This window comes from Mus pahari, chromosome X, assembly GCF_900095145.1.
Source record: "Mus pahari chromosome X, PAHARI_EIJ_v1.1, whole genome shotgun sequence".
Lineage (NCBI taxonomy): Eukaryota > Metazoa > Chordata > Mammalia > Rodentia > Muridae > Mus > Mus pahari.
In genome coordinates this window covers 5,525,396-5,537,475 of record NC_034613.1, presented here as the reverse complement: position 1 = coordinate 5,537,475, position 12,080 = coordinate 5,525,396, and positions in this window count along the sequence as shown.

Here is a 12,080-nt window from a genome sequence, read left to right as displayed (position 1 = left end):
CATGACCAAAGCAACTCTTATAAGGACACCATTTAATTGGGGCTGGCTTCCAGGTTCAGAATTGACCAACAGGAGGCAGAGGCAGTTCTCTTTGCAGGTCTGCCCTTCTTGCTTCCTATTTCCCCTGCCAACTGGAGGGGGGGGTGTCTCCCAGTCCTGTGGGCACAGGGACCTTGGAACATCCTGTGTGGTGGTTTGACATAGAGTTGGATGCCTAGTCATCAGCAAGGGTACTGCTTGAGAGAGAGGTGTGACCTTGTTGGAGGAAGTCTATAACTGGGAGTCAGCTTTGAGTTTTCTAAAGCCCACACCAGGGCCAGTGTCTTCCCCTTCCTGCTGCCTGCAGAATCAATGCAGAACTTTCAGGTACCTCTCCAGTATCATGTCTGCCTGCCTGCTACCATGCTTCTTGTCATGATGATAATGGACTAAACCTCTGAACCTGTAAGCCAACCCCAGTGACATGCTTCCATTTATTAGAGCTGTGTGATCATGGTGTCTCTTCACAGCTATAGAGCAGTGACATCCAGCTAAGAGCAACAGCAGAGAAAACTTGCCCACCAAGATCTAAGGCTGTGGTAGGCTCCAGGTCTCCATTCTTGGGCCGGCAGTTACAGGTAACCTAATCCTGTAATGGCACTGTCCAGGAAAATGTCTCCGTGTCGCCTCCTGAGCACTCCGTCCAGGAGTAGAGGACTGGGAAAAGATCCACAGGCATGGAAGATAACAGATAGAGATGTGACAAAAGCACACCAACTCTAAAAATGAAGAAGGAGCCGTCCTAACTGTGATGGAAATCAGGCCCTACCAGTTACCAGCTTTGCTTGGGCCACATGTCAAATTTCTTACCAGTAATAGCCCTCCAGATCCATGGTATCCACTTTGGCAGATTTAAGTAATTGCCATTCAGAAACCAGTCAGAAAAAAGAAATTGTGAATGGACTGAACACACAGGCTTTTTTCTTGTCAATGTTCCTCAAACAATATATCTAAGGTCTATTTGCATAGCATTTCCATTGTAGGAGGTATAGTAATTTAAAGTATAGAAAGCACGCACGGAGGTCCTATGCAAATACTGTACTGAATCTAAGGGACTTGAGCACCTGGGGCCTTGGAGGCAGGCCTGTGGGGTGATGGAAGGCATCCTGCTACCAATTCCCAATGGGAATGGGAAGATGACTATATTTACCTCATCGGATTGTGCTGCGGCTCCAGTGAGAAGGGGCATGGAAGGAGTCCAGCAGAAAAGGTATCAAGTCATTGTGCTGTGGGGCAATTTGACCAGCAGGGAAAATACAGGAGGTGAGGATCCGCAAGTCCACAGGATGGAGTCTCCTGGACGTATGTGGCAGAGCTAAGAGCAGGTGCAGAGGAAACACAGCAAGAAAGCAAGGAGCTAGGATGGGGCTCCAGAAAGGGCTGCCAGCCATGCCCAGTTACCCAGCCATGCCCAGTTACCCAGCCCAGTTACCCAGGCTATCATTTCCCTTTCTTCCTTGCTTAAAGGAGCTCCTGATGACTATGCAGTGACTCATATGAGTGTTTCCCAAAGTGTGTTAAAGGCTTAGTCCACAGGGTGGTGCTATTGGAAGGTGGTGGAATCTTTGAGAGGCGGAGCCTAGTGCGAGGTCCTTAGTCACTAGGGGTGTGCCCTTTTACCTGGATTCTGGTTCGTGAGATAAGTTGCCTACTCTGCACTGAACTCACACTGTGACAGGCTGCCTCAAACAAGTTAGCTTGCCTAATCCCCGAACAGAACTTCCAGAACCATGAACCACAAGAAACCTTTTCTTTCTATAAGTTAATTGTCCCAAGTGTTTTCTTATAGTAACCTACAGCTGAACAATACAGGCTGTATCTTCCTTAACCAAAAGAAAAAGTAGCCCGAAGTTTGCCTATAGCCGAACAAATACTTATTCAACAGTAACACACAGCTCAACAGACAAAGCCGAGAGCTGGGATGCGTGAGTGTTTGTTGTCAGTCGAAGATGATCGAGTGAATTTAAAGCAGCTAAAACCCGCACAGAAACTCCAAGTTCCTTCTCCACCTCCACACTAGGGTAGCTTGGAAGCTAGAGAAAGAGGGATAAAATCCTTTAGGCAAGCATTCTTCCCCTGACCAGAATCCTAGTGGATGTGGNGGGGGNGGGGGGGGGGGGGGGGNTCCACCAGGCAGTTCCATGGGGGCACCCAGGGGACCTTAGTCCAGGCAGCTCCTACTGATTGATTTTCCTGAAAGGAGCTAATCCTTGCTCTCTCTCTCTGAGGGAGGCCTCTGCCACAGCTTAGCTTCCTCACAAATGTCAAATGACCTCATCCTTATGCCTCCTGTGCAGTCAGAGTGTAATAAAAACAATGGATGCACACGCAAAGTTCAGACCTAGCCATTCTGCACTTAATTGGATTCGAGGAGAGGAAGCAATACTTTCTCCCTCAATACCCTCACCTCCCATAATCCCTTCTCCAGTGGAACCTCCCCTACCACTACTGATGCCACAATGTGGTCCACAGACTCACTACATCCACATCACTTGAGTGCTACATACGAATAAACATTCTCAGGACCCCCACACCTACTATCTGAGCTGTCACCAGCTTCCTGATGTGGGTGCCTATTGCAGGCTACGGAGGAGGATGCTCTGCCAGATGGGAGACCTACAGATGGCTACATACCACACCCAAAGATTCTGAAGTCAGTGGTGTGGGAAAGGATGGGGCTTCAGAAGAATTTAAAACTCTCCTGAGAATCTACACTGAGTAGTCCTGAGACCCTTCAACAGGGGAGGGGATAGGAATTTATTCCCAAAGGATTTGTGACCTGCAGCTGGGGTGGCAATAACATTCCTCCCACATGAGCTGGCATTGGAACTCCCCAGAAGGCTTGTCACAGAGCTGGCCTTTGCAGTCAGCAGACCTGGGAGTTTGGTTTTCTGTAGCTGTTGTTTGTTACTTTGCTCTGTGCTAGGAATTTTGCTCAGGGCTATGGGTGGACCTCAGAGTTTTACACATCATGGCAGGCAAGTGCTCTACCACTGAGCTATAACCCCCGTCCAGTCCTGAAAATGTGTATTTCTTCCTTCCTTCCTTCCTTCCTTTCTTTCTGAGACAGGATTTCTCTGTGTATCCCTGGTTGGCTGTCCTGGAACTCACTCTGTAGACCAGGCTGGCCTCGAACTCAGAAATCTGCCTGCCTCTGCCTCCCAAGTGCCGGGATTAAAGGCGTGTGCCACCACTGCCCGGCTGAAAATGTGTATTTCTAATGAGTTCCTTGGTAAAACAGATGGTTTGGAAACCTCACAGAGGAACCCTAGGAAGGATTCTTGGCTTCACCTCTTGAACCTTCTCCTCAGCCCATCTGTGTACTTGTTTATAAATATAAAATGGTTTGAGAAACGCCCCGCCCTTTGGTCTGGAAGTGTAGCATAACCACAAAGCACTGCCTAGCAAAAACAGGCCCTGGGCTCTATCCCTAACACTGGAGGGGCAGGGGGAACCCTTCCGCCCCTGGTACCTTACACCCCTCAGTATTTGAAGGTACTTTCATTATCAACCAGTTCTCCAAAGCTGTCTGATAGGTCTGGCCCCATCATTAGCAAGAAATCCTCTTAACAGTGTACCCAGATTCCCCCTTATGCCTGAAACCACCTCTTAGTTCTTTTCTATCCTCATTTCTTGCCTGTAAATCCCACTTGCCTGTGGATCATTCAGGCTTGAACCTGATTTATCTCCCCACTGTAAGACACCCCTGTACCCCGCTGCCGATGTTCCTGTAGCTACTGTAATAGTTCTGAACACAAGCTTGGCCTAGTGAACTTTAATAGGGATCACCTTTTTCTTTTTCAATTTAGTCCCTTTAACTCCACCTAGCCTAGATGATTCCTCATGACAGGCCTCTGAGGTCATCGTCCAGACCTGGGTTAAGAAATACAGAAAGTGAGGCACAGAGCAGAGATAAGTGATCTGCCTGAGGTACCCCGGCTATAATGAGCTTTGAAGGCGGAACTAGCTCTGGGGCCCTAGTTCTCTGCCAGGTGCAGTTCAGTTTAGGAATGGGAGTTTGTTCTAAGAACAACCTAGGGCTCTTTCTTCTGCCAGAGCCTCCCTCCCAGCCCTATCAGCACAATCAGGCAGGGGAAAGCACCAGAAGGCCCTACATCCTCCTTCTTGTCCTCTGGGGCATGTTTCCCAGCTGCTCAGGGCCTTCTGATGTTCCCTAAAGAGCCGCCTACATGCCTTTCCCTGAAGCCTAGGCATTCCTTCCTCCATCTTCAAAAGAACTGCCCTGTCATAGCACACAGGTGAGCTCGGTCCCTCCCAGGGCCACCTGCCTTTAATACCAGCTTGTGACAAAGTGATAAGACCTCTCATGTGACAATTGATGTATTCATGCCAGAGCCCCGATGAGTCACAGAGCCATTCACTCCTCCGGCCATTCCGCTATTATCCATGGAACATTCCTGATGCTGGGAATTGAAACACAGAAAGTCTTTGTGCATGATTTTTAAAAAGTAATAATAATTACAAGCTATATCCATTCTGCAGAAATAATACTTCAGATGTCTAATTAGGGGGCATAGTTTTGTTTTGTTTTGTTTTTTTGACAAGGTATCATAAGAGTTTGAAGCTAGGCTGGCCTCAAACTCTTGACAATCTCCTGCCACCGGAGTACTAGGATTATAGGCATATATGACTACAGTGAGCTTCAATTGTTGAATTTGGATTTTCTGCCTTTAAAAAGTCCATGAGTGGGCTGGAGAGATGGCTCCGAGGTTAAGAGCACTGACTGCTCTTCCAGAGGTCCTGAATTCAATTCCTAGCACCCACATGGTGGCTCACAACCATCTGTAATGGGATCCAATGCCCTCTTCTGGTATGCCCAAAGACAGCAACAGTATACTTACATACATAAAATGAATAAATATTTTTTTAAAGATTCACTTATTTATTATATGTAAGTACATCGTAGCTATCTTCAGACACACCAGAAGAGGAAGTCAGATCTCATTAAGGATGGTTGTGAGCCACCATGTGGTTTCTGGGATTTGAACTCAGGACCTTCTGAAGAGCAGTCAGTGCTCTTAACCGCTGAGCCATCTCTCCAGCCCATAAATAAATCTTTAAAGAAAGAAAGAGCTGGGCAGTGGTGGCACTTGCCTTCAATCCTAGCACTTGGGAGGCAGAGGCAGACGGATTTCTGAGTTTGAGGAGGCCAGACTGGCCTACAGAGTGAGTTCCATGACAAAAGTCTATGAGATCATTCATGATTTATTATAGGACAGGTTTTTTGTACAGGGATTTTGCCTAGCTCTAGGTTAATGTAAGTGTTAGGATACAGTGGGATGACACAAAGAGTTGAAGGGACTTGCAACCCCATAGGAGGAACAACAATATGAACTAACCAGTACCCCCAGTGCTCCCAGGGACTAAACCACCAACCAAAGAATACACATGGTAGGACTCGTGGCTCCAGCTGTATTTGTAGCAGAGATGGCCTCATGGGACATCAATGGGAGGAGAGGCCCTTGGTCCTGTGAAGGTTCTATGCCTCAGTGTAGGGGAATGCCAGACCAGGAAGCAGGAGTGGGTGGGTTAGTGAGCAGGGGTACTGGGGAGAGGATAGGGGATTTTCAGAGGGGAAACCAGGAAAGGAGATAACATTTGCAATGTAAATAAAGAAAACATTTAATTTTAGAAAGGGGGGATACAGTGGACTGAGCTAGGTAAGACGGTTTGTTATTATTTTTTTTAATATTTATTTATTTGTGAGAACACTGTTGCTATCTTCAGACACACCAGAAGAGGGCATCAGATCCCATTACAGATGGTTGTGAGCTACCATGTGGTTACTGGGAATTGAACTCAGGACCTCTGGAAGAGTAGTCAGTGCTCTTAACCTCTGAGCCATCTCTCTAGTCCCTGTTATTGTTATTTTTGTTGTTATGAGACAAGATTGAGTGTATCACAGGCTGGCCTTGAACTCTAACTGTGTAACTGTACTACTTAGATTTTGTCAACGAGGCACAAGCTAGAGACAACTGGCAAGAGAAAATCACAACTGACAAAAGGTCCCCATCAGGATGGTATGCAGTATGTGGGGGCATTTTCTTAACTGATGATTGATGTGGGAGAGCCTGGTCCACTATTGGAGGTGCCACCTGGACAGCTGGTCACGTGATCCTGGGATATATATGAAACAAGCTGAGGAAACTGTGGGGAGTGAGCCAGTAGGCAGTATATCTCTATGACTTCAGCTTTGGTCCATACTTCCAGGTTCCTTTACTGACTTCCCTTCATTAAGGACTATCGACTGGACAATTAAATGAACCCCTTCCTCCACAGGTTGCTTTTGATCATGGTATCTATCACAGCAGCAGAAACCCAACTAGAGCAGTAGCTGGCCTCGAACTTCTGATCTTCCAGCCTCCACCTCCCAACTGTTGAGATTACAAGCATATGTCCCCATGCCTCGCTTATACAGTGCTGGGACTCAAACTCAGGACTTCGATCATGTTAGTCAAACAACTGAACTTTTAAAAAAAGATTTATTTTATTTTATGTGCATTGGTGTTTTGCCTCCACATATCTTTGAAGGTGCCGGATCCCCTGGAATTGGTGCTACAGACAGTTATGAGCTGCCATGTGGAGGCTGGGGATTGAACTCAGGACCTCTGGAAGAGCAGTCAGTGCTCTTAACCACTGAGCAATCTCCCCAGCCCCTGTGCAAACTTTTTTTTTTTTTTTTTTTTTTTTTTTTTTTTTTNTTTTGGTTTTTTGAGACAGGGTTTCTCTGTGTAGCCCTGGCTGTCCTGGAGCTCACTCTGTAGACCAGGCTGGCCTCGAACTCAGAAATCCGCCTTTCTCTGCCTCCCGAGTGCTGGGATTAAAGGTGTGCGCCACCACGCCCGGCTCCCTGTGCAAACTTTTAACTTGAGCTATTTTCAACTCAGGGTGGCCTTACCTGAATATAAATTTATAACTCCGTTATAAATCTGGGAATACCTGCTCAAGGAAATCATAACTGCCGACCTCAAGAGGGTTTCCCAAGACTAGGAAACCAGGGAACACAAGCCCAAAATGACAGAGCCCACCTGGGCTCCTGTTGCCTAGAGCAGAACCTAGAGCCCGGTAGCTGCTCAATAAGGATTTGATGGATGGATAAATGAATGAATGAATGAATGAACTAATGAATCAATGTGTGGGTTGAAAGGGCAACCACCTGAGGGATTGCCCTGTTCTCTCTTCCCAACAGAACCTGGAACACCGAAGCCTGATGTGAATGATATGTCTGTTTAGGGTTCTAGTTCAATCAACTATGATTACCCAATTACTAGACCCCATTTAAGAAGCACCCTTCAGTCTCTTCTAACCAGGGAGCCAGCCTCTGAGAAGTCTCCTTGGAAGTGTTCAGAGCCCCTCAGGAGGCAGTGGAAAAACACTGTATGTGAAATGAACCAAAAGCTGGAGAGGAAGCAGGAGGGGGAGGAAGAGGAGGAAGAGGAGGAAGAGGAAGAGGAGGAAAGGAGGGGGGAGAGAGAGAGAGAGAGGAGAAAGAGGATTGGAGAAGAAGAGGAGAAGCAAGAAGAAAGGGGGAGCTCATCCATTGTCCCCCAGAGCATTCCTGGGTGAAGCTCTGTAAGTTCCTTAAGAAGAAATTCCTGAGTCCTATATGCAACCTGGCCTCTAGTTACCCCAGCTGTGGGGGCAGGGGAAGCTTGGAATCCAGAAGGGGAAGCCTGGAGGCCGGGGCAAATAAGAGGAGGCCTGGGAGGCCAGGGCAACCTATTAATCACAGGAAGTCAAGAGCCAGTGCTGATTTGCTTGCCTCTGGGTAGGGGATGGGGCTGGTTTCTCTGTGACTACGTGATGCGGGGCAGGAATTGGGATCAAGGGTTAGGGTCTGGTGTTGGTAAATCAGACTTCAGATCTTTCCAATCACCAGGCAGTTCTTGGGTTTTTTTTTTTTTTTCAAATGGAGAATGAGCCATCCTTCTTATCTCCATAAATAACAGGGTCCCAGCTGCCCTGGCTTCTGACTCTGATGACTCCACTTGCTATCTGATGGAGAAAGGAATGAGGTAGAAGGCTTGGAGTGAGTGCTTAGTTTGATTACTAGCCTAGGGCCTCCTCTGAGCCCAGCTGGAGGAGAACAAAGGAAAAGGGCTTTCTCTTAATTGCTGCTCAAGGTTTTCTGGGACACAGGGAACACAGCCAGGAACTCAGCCTGGAAGGTTCTAGGTTTATCTACGGGTACAAAGTTGCTGCCTGCCTCCCTTTTCTGCCCCCCTTTTTCTCCCCTGATCTTAAGTCCACTCACTTCCCAGGTCAGCCCCTAGAGATCATAGGAGACTCTGGCAGGCTTTGCCATCTCTGGCTTCCCCGAGAGCCAACCCCATCTCAGTGTTTGCACTGTGCCTCCTCTTGATGTCCTTTACTCGGTCCTCCCCCCACACACACACACATACAATTTAAATACCACAAGGAATTGTTCCCATCATCCCTAGGCAGACATCTTCAGCTCCTTAGCTCTCTCTGTATGCTTTAGGGAAAATCCATCAGCCCTAGTTACCAAGGGGTCACCACCTACTCCAGCCTACACTCATTCCCTACACACTGCTGGGGCCCACTCTAACTTAATGGTCATGGCACTCATTTGAACTAAATGCTACTCAGCCATTAGCCTATATCTTGCTAGTTATTGCCCTGGTGACAGTCTCCTAGGTGACAACTTCCCACTTCCTCCACACTCTGACACGTTCTTGTCCTCCACCCTCTCTTTCCTTGCAGATGATGGTCTTGCTTCCTAGCTCATTCAACAAACTGAAGCCATCCCCAGCCTCTGCCACCACACCCTCCAGCCTGCCTTCCCACCTTCCACTGAGAATGAACTGTCACGTCCCAGCCAACACCGTCCCCACTCATCCATCCGTGCACAGCTGGCTCCCGCGGTCCTTTCCCTTCCCTGCACAGCCAATTATTCCCTCCGCTCTGCTGCACTCTGCTGCAAATGAACCTCTCATTTTTTCCCATCTCAAAAATTATAGCCTGCGCGCGGCAGCACACACCTATGATTCCCAGCTCTTAGAAGGCAGACTGGAAAGAGGAGGAGTTCAAGGTCGTCCTTAGCTACATAGCAAGCCTGAGGCCAGCCTGAGCTATGTGAGACCCTATGTAAGTACAATTGGAACCTAACTGCTGAGCAGAGCAAAGGGGTAAGAAAAGCTGAGATGGTTGAGCAGTTCTAACCACCCCCATCCAGAACACAGCCTTTGATCCTCGAAAGAAATGCTTTCCAGAGTGTACACCTACTCAGTGGACCAGGAGACTGTTTCAGGAGCTGAGAAGTAGAACAAACAGATAAATATTTGCATCAAGCACTTTACCCACTGAGCTGCCTCAGCAGCCTAGTGTGTCTCCTTTTCATCATGAGACATAAAACATATAGCAAAGTGATGAGAACAGTAATGTTCTCATGGCCCAGAAACACTATGCTTTCATACATGCCAGAAGGAAGTCAGAGTTAGGACTCAAAAAAAAAAAAAAATGTGGTCTCGTTGCATGGTAGCAGCTTTATTCACAAACAGTAGAAGTGTGGAAGCGGCCAGCATCCTTCCACAGAGAGCAAAGTAGACTATAGCCACAGTGTGGAATATTATTCAGTCTCACAAAAGAATGAACTGCTGGTATGTGTTACAGCATGGATCTTCAAATCTCCATGTTGGCAACATTTTTAGTGTACTTGACATTGCTGTACAATTCAATAATTCACTCCTTTTTGGTGGTAAGATGACATTGTATACCATGCCTGTGCCTGCTCCTTTGTCTCTTTTTAAATTATTTACACTTGTTTACCATTTACTTCTTTTTGGTGTGTGCACAATGGGGGATGCGCACATGAGCAATGGCGAGCACATGAAGGTCATAAAACTATGGGGTCAGCTCTCTCTATTATGCAGGTCCCAGAAAGAGAACTTGAATCTCTCTTTCGACCATGTAGGTGCCGAGGATGGTACTCAGGACATCAGGTGTGGGGACAAGCACCTTTACCTGTTGAACCATCGCCTAGCTCTTCATTTATTTATTTTTTTTCTTGATTGGCATTTGAGATATTCCAAATTTGGAATATTGTGACTAAAACTGCTAAAGCAGATAGACAGACAGACACATACATACATACATGAATAAATGAGTAAATTCTGAGTCAAAGAAGCCAGACCAAAACGAACAAATATTGTATGATTTTTGTTTATGTGAAATGTCTAAATAGGCAGATTCATAGAGGCAAAAACAAACTTAGAGAATTCGCAGTGCTGAGGAAAAGGCAGAGTGGGGACTTGGTTACTGTTTAGTAGTTACACAGTTTATTTTTAGAGTAAGAAAACGTTTTGGGAAGCCAGGAGTAGTAGAGCATGCCTGTGATCCCTGCACTCAGGAAATGGAGACAGGAGGATCAGAGGTTCGGGGCCAGTCCTCACCATAGCGTGTGTTCGAGACTAGCCTGAGCTACTTTCTATTTTAAAAGAAAAGAAAAAAAGATAAGGAAAAATGTTTGAAAGCAGATGGAGGGACATGGTAGCTATATCACACTGTGAATATGCATAATATTATTGAGTTGTATACTGTCTTAGTTAGGGTTTCACTGCTGTGAGCAGACACCATGACCAAGGCAACTTTCATAAGGACAGCATTTAATTGGGGCTGGCTTACAGGTTCAGTCCATTATCATCAAGGTGGGAGCATGGCAGCATCCAGGCAGGCATGGTGCAGAAGGAACTGAGAGTTCTACATCTTCATCTGAAAGCTGTTAGCAGAAGACTGACTTCCAGGCAGCTAGGATAAAGATCTTAAAGCCACACTCAGTGATAGATCTACTCCAACAAGGCCACACCTTCTAATAGTGCCACTCCCTGGGCTGAACATACACAAACCATCACATATACAAAAAAAAATTAAAAGCTCAAATGTCATATTTTATGTTACAAATATTTTGCTACAAAAAAATTGCTGGTATACCAAAAACCATGGAGTTGTAAACTTTATTTTTATGTTTTAGAAGCTCGAGGACATTTTTATTGAGTTTAAAAGCCAAACTACAGGATGGGCAAACTGGATATTTTGGTGGCTCTCAGGAAGAAGATAGCTTAGAGGAAGAGACAGAGCCCTTTGAGTGACGCGTGAAGAGCCTCAAGGTGACTGGATGGAGCAGGGAAGGGTAAGGAAGCCCAAGGTGTCAGGCAAAGCCTGGCCAGGCTCTGACCAGTATCCAAAAGAAGAGAAAAGAGACGGAAGAAGAAAAGGAAAAAAGTTCCATTCTGAATACCCACAAAAAGCAAGCATGCCCTGCCGAGCTACATAGCAGCTGAAACAATCAACTGCTTTCTTTTTAATTGATGATTTTATTTGTTACCATTGCTATTGGTGTGTATGATCTGTACGAGGAAGTATGTGCTTACCATGGTGTTGGAGGGTCAGTGGGCAGCGTCCTCTCCTTCCACCTTTACACTGATTCTAGGGATTGAACACAGGTCGCGTGCACATCTTTACCTGATGACCCAACCATGTAGAATATGAACTCTCTCTCAATTAAACTAGCAAAACTATAACTTTAAGTACAACAAAATGGTTCAGTGGGTTAAAAAAAAATACTTGTCATCAAGCCTGTCAACCTGATTTCAATTCTGGGAACCCATGTCGTTGAGGAAAAAAAATGAATTTATTTATTTATTTATTGTCCTCTGACCACCACACAAACACCATGGCAGGCACTAGGGAGCTTGTACTCCTCTGTGTGTGTGTGTGTGTGTGTGTGTGTGTGTGTGTTCCTCACACACACCAATATCTCCAAACCATCCCTGCTATCCTTCAACCCACTAAAGTGACTAGAGAAAGCCCCTAGCTTCTCTTCTTGGTTAGCACAGCACAGTCTCACATAGGCATTCCTAGGCACAGATTTGTTTATTTTTAATTTTTTTTATTTTTCAAGGGGGTTAGGGTTAGGGTTAGAGTTAGGGTTAGGGTTAGGGTTAGGGTTAGGGTTAGGGTTAGGGGTTAGGGTTAGGGTTAGGGTTAGGGTTAGGGTTAGG